The sequence below is a fragment of the Caretta caretta genome, chromosome 26 (assembly GCF_965140235.1).
Source record: "Caretta caretta isolate rCarCar2 chromosome 26, rCarCar1.hap1, whole genome shotgun sequence".
NCBI classification, from domain to species: domain Eukaryota; kingdom Metazoa; phylum Chordata; order Testudines; family Cheloniidae; genus Caretta; species Caretta caretta.
The window spans coordinates 1,255,299-1,270,469 of NC_134231.1; the positions used below are offsets into that span (position 1 = coordinate 1,255,299).

Sequence of the window (15,171 nt, forward strand, 5' to 3'; positions counted from 1 at the left end):
TGTCACAAATACATATTTTTAAAAAATCCCCATCTCCCTCAAAAAAACAAAAAAACAAACAATCCCCTCAGCTCCAAGCCACTTTGCAAACTGAGCACAAGTATGTTATCTCACTTCGCAGGTGACCAGATCCCCAGGCCCACTTATTCCAAAGGAGGAGCAAATAAATAATACACAAATAAAGGTCAGCTGAGTATAATCCAAAATGAGGGAATGACTGCACTGTACTGTGTGTGATGTATGCCCAGAACAATGGAGGGGAGAGAGTAAGAAATGAGCCAGTTAAGGCTTTCCGAGATCCAGAATCAAAGAGGCTTGCTGGTGGCCTCTGGGCCATTTCAGACTCAGCAGTGAAGGGGAAGAGTTTGACCAGCTGAGTTACTGAATGCATCTCCTGCAGGGCCCCCCCCCCACCCCGAACTGTCACAGACTCCTCAGAGCACAGCAAGGGAGGAGCAGACCTGGGCAATAAAGGGATGGATGAAGTCACAGACTCTGACAGACTTCTGGTACGCAGACAGTTTTCAGGACAGAATGAGCAAAGAGACTGTGCAGCAGGTTGGAATCCAGCATAAGAGTAACCAGACACTTGACGCCTCTGGGCATTTCTGTAAGAAGGATCAAACTGACGGGACAAGGCACTGGCCTCCTGGTTTAGCAGTTAAGCAGGCCACCGAGAGGCTTTTTTTAAAATGAGCTTGCCAGATAAAAGAGAGAAATCGGGACAAAAGGTGACAATTCTGGTGTGGGTTGAGAATATGCAGAGGGGAACGACACACATGTTTTGGCCTGGGCACAGTTTGGTTTTAAGGTCCCTAAAAGTAGTCAAAGAATTCTTGGGTGTTGCTACAACCCCAGTGGGCATTTGAGGAAAGTTGATCAAGGGATGTTTTTATGGCTATGAGAAGTTTGTAAGGCAGCCAGGGCCTGGATAATGGGGGATTTTAATTATGCTGATACTGACGGACAAAATAACTGTGCCGAAAACCCCAAAAGGAAACCGGCTGCTGGAGGGGAGCGCAGGCTCGATCCATACACAGTGTGTTAACTCACCTGAGTAGTCTGAAGCCTGTTGTGGCCCCAGTGCCAGGAAATGAGCCGAGAATGATAAATACAGTCGGGAGGCATCTGGAATCCAAATGTTTACAACATTGTTCAATTTCAAATATCCATGAGAATCAAAGCGCTAAAGGAGGCAGCCGCAAAGCTTCTGGTTTTACGGGGCTGCCTGTGAGGAAGTATGAGGTGCCCTCAGGGACTTAGGCTGGGATTCCACCACTAGGAGGAAAGGCTGCAAATGGTGGGAAATATTTCAGGGACTGTTGCAGAGATTTGTAGAAAATCTCTTGACGCATCAGGGAACTGAACACAGCTCTCCAGCTACAGCCCCAACCACTGCACCAGCCTGCCTTTTTCCTGAGGGGGTGACGGCCACAGGCTGTTTGTTATCGAGGCTGCTGGAGGCTCGGGGCTCATCCCTCTGGGGAGAAGGAGGCGTGTTGGGGAGAAGCTTCAGTCTTTTCTACGGCCAGTCCCTGGAAACAGCAAGCTGCTGGTGGATTTGCCTGCATTCCTCAGCCCAAAGCAGCAGGAAGCTCTGTATAATTTAGGTCCCCTCATTAAGCTCCCCTGAATTTTCTTCTGTTTTATTTGCAAGGAAAAATAATAGAAACAATTCGGGGCTTAGGGGAGCTTAACGAGGGGGCTAAATTACACAGGGCCCAGTAAAATAATAGTACCCAGTGAGTTCCCCCAGGGGCCATTTGCCAGAGCGTGGATTTAGTGAGGCTGTTTACACACACACCTGTTGCCAGCGGCTGCTTGCCATAGAGTCACAGCAAAGAAAGTGGAGCTGATGGCAGGCCTGTGTGTCAGTGCGGCACAAAACCCTGGCTGGCTAAGTGTGACCAGGACTGTGCTTGGTGAAAAGGATGGAGGATGAAGCTAGGGCTGAGACGCGCTTGATTTGCTACCAGTGTAACCTGTCCCCCTCTGGGCCCAACCCACAGAGATATGGGTCTGGTACAGTTCTTAGTTTGAGTGTCTGGGTTATAGAGATTCCTGTGTCCAGCTGAAGAGGTCCCCAGTTCAATCCCCTTGGCCTAGTGTGGGCCAAAATGGCAGCCACCCATATGCGGTGGCTCATCTGGGATTCAAACTGTTGTGGGCCACACGTGTATGAGTTGAGCTTCCCCAGCCCTGAGAAAGCAGGTAACCCCGTGGGCAGTGTGGACTAGCGATCCCTAGCCCACAGAAGCTCTGGGTGTGTTACAGCTCTTAGCTCAGGCTGTGACCACTTATGCTTTTAGTTCTGGAGGTCACCAGTAGCTGTCCCCCAACATTGTAACTGGGGGCCCCCTGCCAACTTTCTTTCCCTCCAGCTCCGTAATGAGCACATTGCAGGACTGGGGCCTCGGGCTGTGGCAAGCCCTGTGTCCTGGGAAGGCTTGAGGTGAGGGTGCAGAAAACCTACTAATTTGTTTAACAAAACTCCCCCCCCCCCGTGCCTCAAACTCAAGAGGGAGGCAAACTATCCTGGGGCACTCCCGTGTAAATGCTAGTACTTGGCTCCTGGGGAATATGCTGCGTGCATGAAGAGCCGAGCAGCGTGTTTGGCTGGTGTCATGTGAAAGGAGGCCTGGGGGCGTACAAAAGCCTTTTAGAGCAGCTAAAGAGTATCCACTGCTAGGATTGTTCTTTCTTCCTTTCTGTACCTTACATCTGGTGCATCCCAAAAGCAAATAATTTGATCCTTAAATGCATTGTGTTTCTGGGATAAGCGTGTCTGGTGGGACAGGTTTAGCAGTTCCCAAGAGGAGGGTGAGTTCTGTGAGAGGGAGAGAAAACTGCTCCCCTGTTTGGTGCAGCTCTGGGGAGTCTTTCCCAGCCCCTCCCTGCTATCAGAGCAGAACTGCCCCCAGCTGTGAGAGTGCAACAGCTGGTCAGCGTGAGCTGATGTGGGCGGCCAGGCAAGGAGGCTCGGGTGAAATTACAGGATTTGTGGTCTTTTTATTGGTGGGTTTGGTCTCCTGGGAGAGGTGAATACAACTTTATGGTTTGGGTATTCAGCAGAGTTAGAGGGGGCTGGGATTGCTCTCAGCTGGAGGAAGAGCACTTTCTCACTGGGGCTCATTAGCCTGACACTGCTTCCTTTTCCTTTTCAGGGGTTATGTACTGGATCCCAGGCTGGCTGTTGTCTGAAGTCTGGAGGAAGCAAAGGATTCTCTAGGGACTCTGACCTTGTGGGAGCAAGTGACTGGTAGGAACTGTTTTCATCTATGAATAGTTGTGGTTTTACTGCCTCCATAGGTCAGCCTGCTGCTGTTGGGTGGAGAGGGTGCCTTCCTCACTGGGAAATGTTTCTTACCCAGGGTTAATCAGCTGAGCCCTGCCCCTGCACTGAACTCTGCGTGTGCAGACTGCTGAGCCTGCCTGGACCCCTACTGAAGTCAATGGGGAATCATGTGGGTTTGGGGGAGACCATCTGTGTGGAGCTTGTTGCAGAGCTGGGGCCTAGGTTTGTTCTTTAGGTGTGTGCTTGTGTTATATGCCTGATCTAAAACATACAGGGTGGTCAGGCTTCATAGAGCAAGCCCCCACTCGCCCATGTAAAGGTGCTGAACTGCATCAACACAAAATAAATGACTGAGTTATTCTAACCTTGCTCTGAGGGGTCCTCTCCAGTAGTTCTAAGCTCTTTCTAGCCATAAAACACACACGGATGTGAAGGACAAAAGTTCTCCAAAGAAAGACATGCTCAGTGTATCTACCCCCACTCCCCATCCAAAACAGCGATTCAAATCACAGTGCTGGGGCTGCTGTGTTAATGTGACATGGCTCTGATCCTGCAGATTTGCAACTGGAAGCTAAGGGAAGGGTCTATGTAAATCTCTGCGGGATCAGGCCCTATGTTTGTATCGGTGTTTGACAATATGGTGGGACCTAGGGAGGGTGAGAGTGGTGCTGTGCTGGGATTGTTGTTAATGTGATGCAGCTTCTGGTTGAGGCTGCCAGCTAGGGACACTCCCTTCGCTTTTGGTAACGTTCAGACAAAGCTGGTCCTCTGCTGTTTGCCCTCTCTTGAGTCAAACTTACTTTAATATGGACGTGTTGTATATTACTAGAGTGCTACGCACATGAATTTTAAAGCAAAGGCGTTTGCCTCCTATCCCAATGCTGGGAAGGGATGTTCCAGGGCAGCTTGGCATAAACGTCAGTCTCCAAATGGCCAAAGCCCTGGTGTGTCAGGTCCTGGGCAGCATGATGTGCTTTGGAGCACGGCTCATTGGGGCAGTGTAGCTGCGGAATATTTCCCTTTCTTTATTCTCTGAACTGCCGCCGCTCACGTAAGGGCAGGGCCATTCTGTGAAGAATGGTGCAAAGGCTACTAGGAAGGTTGGAGACTCAAATGATGCACTGAAGAAGCAAAGGGGCTGTAATGCATGTGACCATTCTATGCTGCCATGTGTGATTCTTCTGGAGGGACCAGCAATTGGAGGAGAATAAAATCAATTTCCAAGCAAGTGTTTTTACTAGCTGGTAAAAGGTGCTTTTGAACAACACCCCCTACCTTCTTCCTGGTATTTCTGGTGTTCTCTGTTTTGGATAAGGTGGGGAACCACTTTATTGAAGGGGTGTGGCTGTGAGCATCACTCGTACTGTAATGCATTCAATGAAATTTGGGGCACTACAAATAGATGCATGGGCAGCAGCCCTTTTAATTACCCTAATCTCTTGACGGAGCTGGGAGTCTACTTTCCAATGCAGTGCAGATGTGAAGGTAGCAGTGCCTACCTAGAACGGTCATGTACTCAACAGCCAGGGAAAGTTAAACTGGGAGATGCTGTGGCATGTGTCTTTCCTGCATCCAGTGCACTGACGAAGTGTAGCTTTACGGGGGAAAGGCTCTGAGCAGTGCCCAGGGTTTGATCGGGAAACACTATCCCACTAGGAGGGTGGTGAAGCACTGGAATGGGCTCCCTACAGAGGTGGTAGAATCTCCATCCTTGGAGGTTTTTAAGGCCCATCTTGACAAAGCCCTGGCTAGGATGATTTAGTAGGTGTTGGCCCAGCTTTGGGCAGGGGGTTGGACTAGGTGCCCTCCTGAGGTCCCTTTCAACCCTGATCTTTTAGGATTCAATGACCCTCAGTACAGCCCCTTTCAAAGTTGAACAGAATGTGGTATATTGCAGATGTGGAAATATATTGTATGGAGGGGATTTTCAGGCTGGAAAGAATTGAACTTGGTGATTATGTATGAAAAAGGGATCGTAACTGACTTCACCGCCAGTCGTTTTCCACCAGCCTCTCAGCAAAGTTGTCTCCCAGGCCCCTTTATGACTGTCTGCTGGAAATGTGATGTTAATCATGCTGCTGGCCTGAGACTCACAAGGAGGCTTGTTCCAAACTGAAATCACTTCTCTGCTTTCTGTAGCAAGGAGTTAATGTTCTAGCCTGCTTTCCACTCAGTTGTCGTCATCCTCCACCAGGGATGACACCGAGATGGTTGTTAGTCTTTGTCCTCGGGCAGGAATCCCAGCCCATCTTAATTAAAGAGGCAAAATGCTACCCAGTGTAACAGTCACAGTGCAGCTGCTGCTCCTGGCCACTCTGCTCTGTGGCACTGGGCACTAGAGGAGCTGGTCTGGTGCCGCAGCTGCTTTAAAGTTGAAGCATGACACATTCTCTTGTTGCTCATTTGCTTCATGATTGAAATTCTGCTCAACTTCCGCCTCCAGTTGGTGGGGAGAATGGGGGAGTGCTGTTGCTTGCTGAGAAACTTCCTATCCCTATACTAGGCAGAGTAAGGTAGAAAAGAAGTGAAGGGATTGTGAGGAGCTGGCTGGCATAGCAAGTACAGAAATGAATCTGGTTGAATAATCCCAATGCGTGTCAGAAGCACCGCTGGGGAGTGGTTATGTGATAGCCACCCACGCACCTGATTCTCCAGGTGGACTGCCACAAAGAAAAGGGCAATTCCTCTCTCCGGTCACACCTACACAATGCCTTGCTCTCTAGTTAGTGAAAGATTTAAGAGCTGAATACATGCTTATGTGTGAGAGGGGATTGCTTGGCCCAGAGTCCTTCATATGAAGTATTAGTCCTTTGTGACCAATATGCAACATTAAAAAGGCCTCAGGCATCAAGTGTGGTTGAGACCAGTTTGTGTGTGGGTGTGTGTGAGAGAGATCATTTACAGTTGACCTAAATGAAAATCTTATACGGTAGTTTGCGAAATGGCTAATGCACCATAGACAAAGCATAGTGTCTTTGTTAAAGTTTAAAATACTTTGTTTCATTGTATTTTTAGGCATAGGGCCCCCTAAATAATTTACCACTGTGTATGTACCTTCAATCACAGCTCAGCTGAGGCCTTGTGATGTCTGGATCTTGTGATCAATGAGAGAGATCAGTGGTTTGAATACAAGATAAAAATGAATCAAAGCTCTAGTGAAGTAGCTGTCACAAAATGCCATGAAAGAAAGCCAGGTGAGGTCTGTGCAAATCTTCCTTGTTTGAAGATGTTATCAAAATCTCAGCAGCTGGTGAGTCTCTTTGCAGGAACTGAATCTGATGATTGAATTGTCTGTGTGTAGTTGAAGGAATCTCTCTTCTATGTACTTGGTAAACAAGAGCCAAATTCAGTAACCACTCTGATTGGCTTGTGTACACAGCAGAGGCACATGGAGTTTGGGGGGGGAGGGGAACAATTTGCAGAGAAGGTGGAGAGATTTTAGCCATTCTCCCCAATAAAATAACATGTTACAAGGCAAACTCTGCATGCCCGTACACAGCTTAGCTCAGAAGCAGTAATTAAAAAAAAAAAAAAAAACTTATTGCAAAGAGTTGTGAAGTTGGCAAAAACTAATGGGCTGTTCTGGGTTTGGATCAGGTCCATTTTTTTCCCCTCTTTTTAAAAGCAAAACAAAACAAAAACCTCAGACCCTTTGAATAAATGGCTTTAGTTTTCTCCCACATTTTCAAGTTTCTCTATCTGCCTTCTCCTTCTCTCTTGCAGGCTCCAGAGACACTTTCCCAATACACCCACCTCCCTTTCTGAACTGGAAAAATACTTTCTGAAGTAACTTTCTGTATTGCTCTTTTGGGAGGGCTTTTGTTCCCTTCCCTGGATGCTGTAAGCACAGAGCTGTCTGAGAAGGCACTTTGAGTTAGAGCTGCTGGCAGCATTGCTTGAATTCAAAGGCTCCTGAGGCAGGAGGAGGGAGGCCTTTATAAAAGAGTTAGTGAGGATGTAGTCCAGTTTCCCTCCTTATTGGAGATGGGCAGCTGGTGGAGAAATGCCTGATGTTTTTGGGGAGCAAGGGAAATGGGTATCCCCATATCAGGATGTGTCTGAGCTTTCCTAGTCTAGAAAGGAAGATGAAGTGAGCTGTAGCTCATGAAAGCTTATGCTCAAATAAATTGGTTAGCCTCTAAGGTGCCACAAGTCCTCCTTTTCTTTTTGCGAATACAGACTAACACAGCTGTTACTCTGAAACCAAGGATTATTGAGTGGTTATGGTGTCAAACCTGTGTCTCCCAAGCCCCAGACTAATTCCATGTGTGACCCTGGGCAAGCTATGTAGTCTCTCTGTGCCTCAGTTCCCCATCTGTACAACGGGGATATTAGCACTGCCTTACCTCACAGGGGAGGGGGTGAGGATAAATACATTAAAGACTGTGGGGCACTTTGGAGCTGTAGTGAATACATTCAACAGCACCAGTATGCTCTCTCTTATTCCAGTCTTGGGATTCTTTCCTGACACTGTGATTGCTGTTAATCTGCTGTTTGTTCCACAGTTTTGCAGTACATGTGGATGAGGCTGACAGCCCTATACATCTTGCTTGCAGTGCCAATCTGCATGAGTGCCCTTAGAATACTTATTATAGGTTTTCATTTAGCTGGAGTGATTCTCTCTCTCTCTCATTCATGCTGGTTTTCTGAAAGGGGCTGAAATCTAATAGACCGAGACAATCATCAATATGAAATATTTCATACATAAAACATGCAGCAGCTAGTCTCGGCCTGAGATCTAGCTGAATGAGGTTTGGCTGACAGCGACTGAAAGCAGTTGTCGTCTGTAAACAGTCTATAGAGATGTCCTCTTCTCCTAAGCCGCAGTTATAAGGCAAAAGAGGGCACAAAATGAAACTTATCAAGGAGCTGTAATAATTCAAGCTGCCTTGTGCTGATCTCTTGGCTGCCCTTATGGGAATAAAGCCTCGATTTCAAAGGACCCTGACTCTCTCCTTACGCGGCAGGAAAGGTGGCCCTGCCAAAGCTGTTGTGGCATGGAGAAGTTGGCTGGGGGTGAAGATGTCGTGGGTGGCAATGCCAGCAAACGCTGGGCAAATGGAACAAGGAGCACTGATGTCAAGTGTTTTTTTTTTTCCCTAAAGGTGCTGATCATCTGCAGCACCCATTCACTTCAGTGAGACATGTAGGGTGCTCAGCGGCTCTGCAAATCGAGCTGTTAGAAACTCAGGCAGAAATTCTTTAAGAACAACATAGGAACGGTCCTACTGGGTCAGACCCAAGGTCCATCTAGCCCAGTGTCCTGTCTTCCAACATTGGCCAATGCCAGGTGCCCCAGAGGGAATGAACAGCACAGGGAATCACCAAGTGATCCATCCTGTTGCCCGTTCCCAGCTTCTGGCAAACAGGCTAGGGACACCATCCCTGCCCATCCTGGCTAATAGCCACTGATGGACCGATCCTCCATGAACACATTTAGCTCTTTTTTTGAACCCAGTTATGGTCTTGGTCTTCACAACATTCTCTGGCAAGGAGTTCCACGGACTGACTGTGCTTTGTGTGAAGAAATACTTCCTTCTGTTTGTTTTAAACCTGCTGCCTATTAATTTCCTTTTGTGACCCCTGTTCTTGTGTTATGAGAAGGAGTAAGTAACACTTCCTTATTTACTTTCTCCAAACCAGTCATGATTTTATAGACCTCAATCATATCCCCCCTTAGTTGTCTCTTTTCCAAGCTGAGAAGTCCCAGTCTCATTAATCTCTCCTCATCTGGAAGCCATTCCATATCCCTAATAATTTTTGTTGCCCTTTTCTGAACCTTTTCTAATTCCAATATATCTTTTTTGAGATGGGGCGACCACATCTGCACGCAGTATTCCAGATGTGGGCGTACCAATGATTTATACCAAGGCAATGTGATATTCTCTGTCTTATTCTCTATCCCTTTCTTAATGATTCCCAACATTCCGGTCGCTTTTTTGACGGCCGCTGCACATAGAATCATAGAATATAAGGGTTGGAAGGGACCCCAGAAGGTCATCTAGTCCAACCCCCTGCTCGAAGCAGGACCAATTCCCAGTTAAATCATCCCAGCCAGGGCTTTGTCAAGCCTGACCTTAAAAACCTCTAAGGAAGGAGATTCTACCACCTCCCTAGGTAACACATTCCAGTGTTTCACCACCCTCTTAGTGAAAAAGTTTTTCCTAATATCCAATCTAAACCTCCCCCACTGCAGCTTGAGACCATTACTCCTCGTTCTGTCATCTGATACCATTGAGAACAGTCTAGAGCCATCCTCTTTGGAACCCCCTTTCAGGTAGTTGAAAGCAGCTATCAAATCCCCCCTCATTCTTCTCTTCTGCAGGCTAAACAATCCCAGCTCCCTCAGCCTCTCCTCATAACTCATGTGTTCCAGACCCCTAATCATTTTTGTTGCCCTTCGCTGGACTCTCTCCAATTTATCCACATCCTTCTTGAAGTGTGGGGCCCAAAACTGGACACAGTATTCCAGATGAGGCCTCACCAATGTCGAATAGGTCGAACATTGAGTGGATGTTTTCACAGACCTATCCACAGTGACTCCAAGTTCTTTCTTGAGTGGCAACAGCTAATTTAGACCCCATCATTTTATATGTATAGTTGGGATGATTTCCAATGTGCATTACTTTGCATTTATCAACATTAAATTTAATCTGCCATTTTGTTGCCCAGTTCCCATGTTTTCTAAGGTCCCTTTGTAACTCTTCACAGTCAGCATTGGAATTAACTGTCTTGAGTAGTTTTGTATCATCTGAAAATTTTGCCACCTCACAGTTTACCCCTTTTTCCAGATCATTTATTAATATGTTGACTACGACTGGTCCCAATACAGACCCCTGGGGGACACCACTATTTATCTCTCTCCATTCTGAAAACTGACCATTTATTCCTACCTTTGTTTCCTATCTTTTAACCTTAGAGACTAACCAATTTATTTGAGCATAAGTACTTGAGTGCCACAAGTACTCCTTTTCTTTTTGCGAATACAGACTCACACGGCTGTTACTCTGAAACCTATCTTTTAACCAGTTACCAATCCATGAAAGGACCTTCGCTCTTATCTTTGCACAGAGAATATTCCTTAATTATTCTGTCAATCACAGGCTACTTTATGGTCAGCTCGTACAAAGAGGCATTCACAGAAGCCATTCCAATGGGCCAGAGGTGGACGCTCTGCATTTCCATTCAGGCTGTGACCTCCTTTCAGTGGATCGGCTTCAAAGGGGAGATCAGTTGAGTTCTAAACCCAGGAGGTGGCAGGCAGGGCTTTGGTGGTACAAGGGGGCTGGAATTCTCAGGCCTCTGCCAGGGGTGCAGGAGACATTTTAAAGGAGAAATATTGTGGGGTAGAACTGACCTCCATGCAGGGAGCTAGCCTGCAAGGGATCTCTTTCCTGCTTAAAAGTTCCCCTGTAGCAGGGGACCACAGTCTTAAACTCTCATTCAGCTGTGAAATCATCACCCTTTGCTGCATGCAGTGCAAGTCTCAAAGCCGAAGGACAGCAGCTACCTGCACTGATGCTGTGACTGTCCGTGATGATGGGCAGTGTAGCGCCTGCCAACGTGACTCAGTGTGAGCTGGTACAGAATGTCCAAGGGGAAGGCCCCAGAGGGGAGAGCGCAGTTTTCCTCCTTGTTCTAGGGCATCTGTCCTAGTGAAATGACACATTCCCAGAACTCCATCCTTACCAATGTGTGACAAGAATAACTTGGGGTTTTATGGTTGTCCTGCTAAGATCTTAATGCTTATTTAATCAACGCAGTTCAGACTGGAGGGAGGGTGTAAGTACATTCAGGTGCTTAATGGACCATTTTAAAACTAATACCAGACTCCCTGACAACTAGTCAATTGTTCTAGCTTCTTCCCACATGGTCTACTCATTTCTCTTCTCTGTCATCATCCACTGTCCTCTCTCAGGACAGTTTTGAAAGACTTGAGCATAATTCTAGTGACGGAATAATTACAGTGTTTGTAAGCCGGCGAAAGCTGTGAGTAATTATGGCCCAGTTGCAGATGTAACATCTATTTACACAGGCTTAGATAGGTAATCACTAGATAAAATTGTCCAGCAGCAGCACATAATAAAATGCAGAGCAACAAGGAAACCTCTGTGTTCAGACTGGATTGCTGCTGGTCCCAGCACAAGTACAGGGTCTAGTCTGAAAGACTTGACTTGACCTGGTGATTTTCCCTGGAAGAATGTTGTCCTTTGATAGCTTGCCTGGATTAATTGGAACACAAGCATGGAAGATCCTGCTTCCATGATCAGCTTCTCTTCCTTACCAAGGAATTTCCTTTTGTGCGCACGCGTGTGTGTGTAATATATATATGAAATGCTTTAATTTTTTTTGTGTTCATTTTTCATTCATGCCATGAACGATCCCTAAACGCATTTGCATGGCTTGGAATCAAGCAGCTTTTCACCCTCAATTTAAAAAAACCACAAGCTGCTGCTGCCATCTGGTGATAGAATAAGAAAAGGTTTCAAAGTGCTATTTGCTTGGAGGACCTGGGGGAGCAGGAAGTACCACAGGTATCCCTGCATCAGATTTGCAGCTTGAAACAGCAAAGCACTTTTTTAATGCAATGGTAAATGCTGTTTTGAAGCGGCCTGTATGCCGGACTGACCGACTTACTCTCTGGGTTTATGCTTTGAATTAAGATTAAGGTGATTATTCTTTAAAAATTCCTAATATAGTGGTTTACATTAGTTTGATATCTGCTTTTTACCTTTTAAGTAGCTGGTTGTGAGTAATTTACTTAAAAAAACTGATTGCCTGACTTACAGCTTTCCGAGGAAACAGAACCGATACGTTCCATCAGAACAGGCTGATGTAGCCTGAACAAAGCACTAGGCTATGTACTGTAGGAAGCGATTCTCCACTGGGACTGGGTGATCGAATAGGCATTTTCCCTCTTCATTGTCCTTGATGAGGCTTTGTTAATATTGCTTGAAAGCAGGTGCTAAACTAGACAAATTACTTTAGCAATTACACTGGCTTTCCTTATTAGTTGTAATTAGTGTACAATGAACACTCCAGTGCTGTAATAGCCATCTTCTGAAAGTAATGTAAACAGCACATCTGTGCAGAATACCCACAAGAGAAATCTCTTCCTAGCCTGCTGTGTCCTAAGACTTACAAAAACAAAATGAGAAACTATGTACCCTAATGGGGAGGGTAGGGGGAATTCCCTCATTACAGCCCCCTAGCAGCTACATTTAACGATTCCCACAGAGAATTGTCCTGATTTTTGCCACTTTCTCCTAAATCCTGTGTGCACGCTCACAAATCTAGACAACACCACAGAAGATAAAGTTGGCATCTCAGCATATTGATCCATGGAGTAAAAAATATTTCCATCCCCTTAAAGGTCCCATCTACAACTGGAGCCTTTTAGCAGTGTTTAAAGCAACTCCTGAGAAGCAGAGACCAGACCTGCAAGAAACACTGAATTATAATGGAAATTCTCTGCATACTTTAAAGACTTCCCTTGTGAAGGCATGGAGCTGATCATAAAACTTTAAAAGGGTATGTGGGGAAAAATAGAATTTAATAAAATTTTAGTTTATATTTTTTTTAAATTCCTGATAACAGGAGGGTTATTCAGAGCTCTTTCCAAAAGATCTGATCTTTCTCTCCTTTCAACAACCATTGCAGCCCCAGTACAGTTTATATTGCAGATTCATAGAATATCAGGGTTGGAAGGGACCTCAGGAGGTCGTCTAGTCCAACCCCCTGCTCAAAATAGGACCAATCCCCAACTAAATCACCCCAGCCAGGGCTTTGTCAAGCCTGACCTTAAAAACCTCAAAGGAAGGAGATTCCACCACCTCCCTAGGTAACGCATTCCAGTGCTTCACTAGATTGTTGTAGCTAAGACAACCACCTATAAAGTGGGAAATATCTCTTGTTCTGAAATCTACTGAATGTGCCAGAATTGCAGCGGCTTCCTCCTCACCCCTTTTAATGACTCGTCACAAATGTATTCTGATTTATATTTTACATCTGAAAACTATTCTGTGGATCCAATAGTCCTGGCAGCATCAGGGGCCAGTGTCTCCACTGCCATGTTTCTTGTGCCATCATTTACACTCGTGCAAAGTGACTGTGAAATTGCAGCCTTTTAACACCCATCTTGCCCTGGCTGAGATAACTGTGCACACATGGGGCAAGGCACCAGAGAATCAAGTCCTAAGGGAGTTACTGTCTCTTTAGGTTACAAATGAAATACATGGAGACAGGTGTACAGCACTTGCTAGTGACGTGGAAGGCACTTGTTGGCAAGATAAAATAACCAGGCCCTGAGGGGAACCCTTTTGTCTGCTGTTTCCTCTTTTGTGAGGTCTGTATGGGAGTTTGACAGGTCAGGTCCTGGGTTTGCAGACTTCAAAGCTGTGGACTGCACATGTTCAGATTATTGATTTGTCTGTCCCACAAAATGTGTTTTCCTGGCTGGTTTCCAAACAAGTCCTGCTACCCTGTGAGCTCTAAACATGATCTGGGACCTCGTCGTGACGTGCCCCTCACCCTGACATCCAGAAGCTCTAGGAACACATTGGTAGTGATGATACTTAAGTGCTGACAATCTGCTCAGCCTCTACATTGTGGGTCTTGACCCCAGGGGATTTATGGCTCAAACACAGATAAGATGCATGGGAGAGTAAGAGGATGGGTTGAATTTGACATTTCTCTGCTCCCCCCCTTATCTGCACTCTGTTGGGTGGAGAAGGCAGCGTTCGACTGACATGGGTTAGTGCTTGCTACCTGGTGCAAGAAGTGAGTGTTTAGGAGGGATTTGGACGAGGAGACAGGGTGATTGCTCTGTGTGTGGAAGATGGCACAAACGTGGCAGCTGGAGAAGGAAAGCAAAGGGGCTGAGCCTGGCATGGTGGGCAGAGAGAGGATACATTAAACACTAAACTCTATCTGAATGATGGAGGGTGACCGATGATGACGTTCCTGGGGCAGTAGACAGTCCAGACAGACCCATGCGAATTGACTCTGTTGTCCTGTGGAGAGCCCAGCAAAGCTAGTGGGCTGTTTCATGGATGCAAGAATCCATTTGCTGGACCAGGGCTGAAATTAGCAAATGAGACTATAGGTCCATGGAGTCAAGACTTTCAGATTCTGTGTCCAGCTTCCACTGAAGTCAGACTTTGCAAGGCCCCCAGAGAGAATTGCCAAGCTCCTTTATCAAGGAGAACTGAGTACCCTCGCCTCTTGTGGCACACTTGGGTTTCTCAGTGACTTCACAAGCGACAGGAGTACCTTTTGGACTTACTGCTTCTCTTATATTTACTGCCCTTCTTTGCAGTAACAGTAAATAAATGAGGAGCCTGAAGGAAAAATGCTTAATAAAAATCAGGATTTTAAAAAAATAATTGAATGCAACTGAGCTTTAACTGCAACTGCGGGAGCAGGGAAGAGGCAGGGAAGAATTTAGAGATGCACAGAGTTTAAGGCCAGAGATGCTCCCCTTATTTTTCTGAGCCTCGCAATCTGGAATGACTTCCCCCAGCAAACGAGGACATGGATCTGTTTTTATTCTTATTACAATCGGTGGTGTTGAAGCTCGTGCTGAGCCATGGGGTGGAAAGTAATGTTGCTGGCAGCCTGAGAGTGGGTAGAAAAGATTCCGACCTGCTCAAGTACTTGCTAGTGTTAAGAAAACATTCAGGATCAATGTTAGTTTGGAATACTGACTACACTTCTCAAAACTGGGTGCCTAATACTTGGATCCCTTAATCTGTATTCAAGCTCCTAAATAACTGGCTGGAATTTTTGAGTCTCCCTCTCTTAGCCCCCACCAGCAGCTGCCTCTGGCCACCTGTGACTCATGTCACAACACGGTCATCGGGGAAAGGACTTCTTAT

The 15,171-nt window shown here is 46.2% G+C and overlaps 1 long non-coding RNA gene across 1 annotated transcript in view; it reads left to right on the forward strand.

Moving 5' to 3' along the window:
• The window catches only part of LOC125626421 (uncharacterized), a 170,085-nt gene that overhangs the window by 108,573 nt on the left and 46,341 nt on the right, over positions 1-15,171 (forward strand). Inside the window, exon 3 of the long non-coding RNA XR_012666153.1 lies at positions 3,165-3,259. This is a non-coding gene — a long non-coding RNA (uncharacterized LOC125626421). The remainder of the gene's footprint in view (positions 1-3,164; positions 3,260-15,171) is intronic.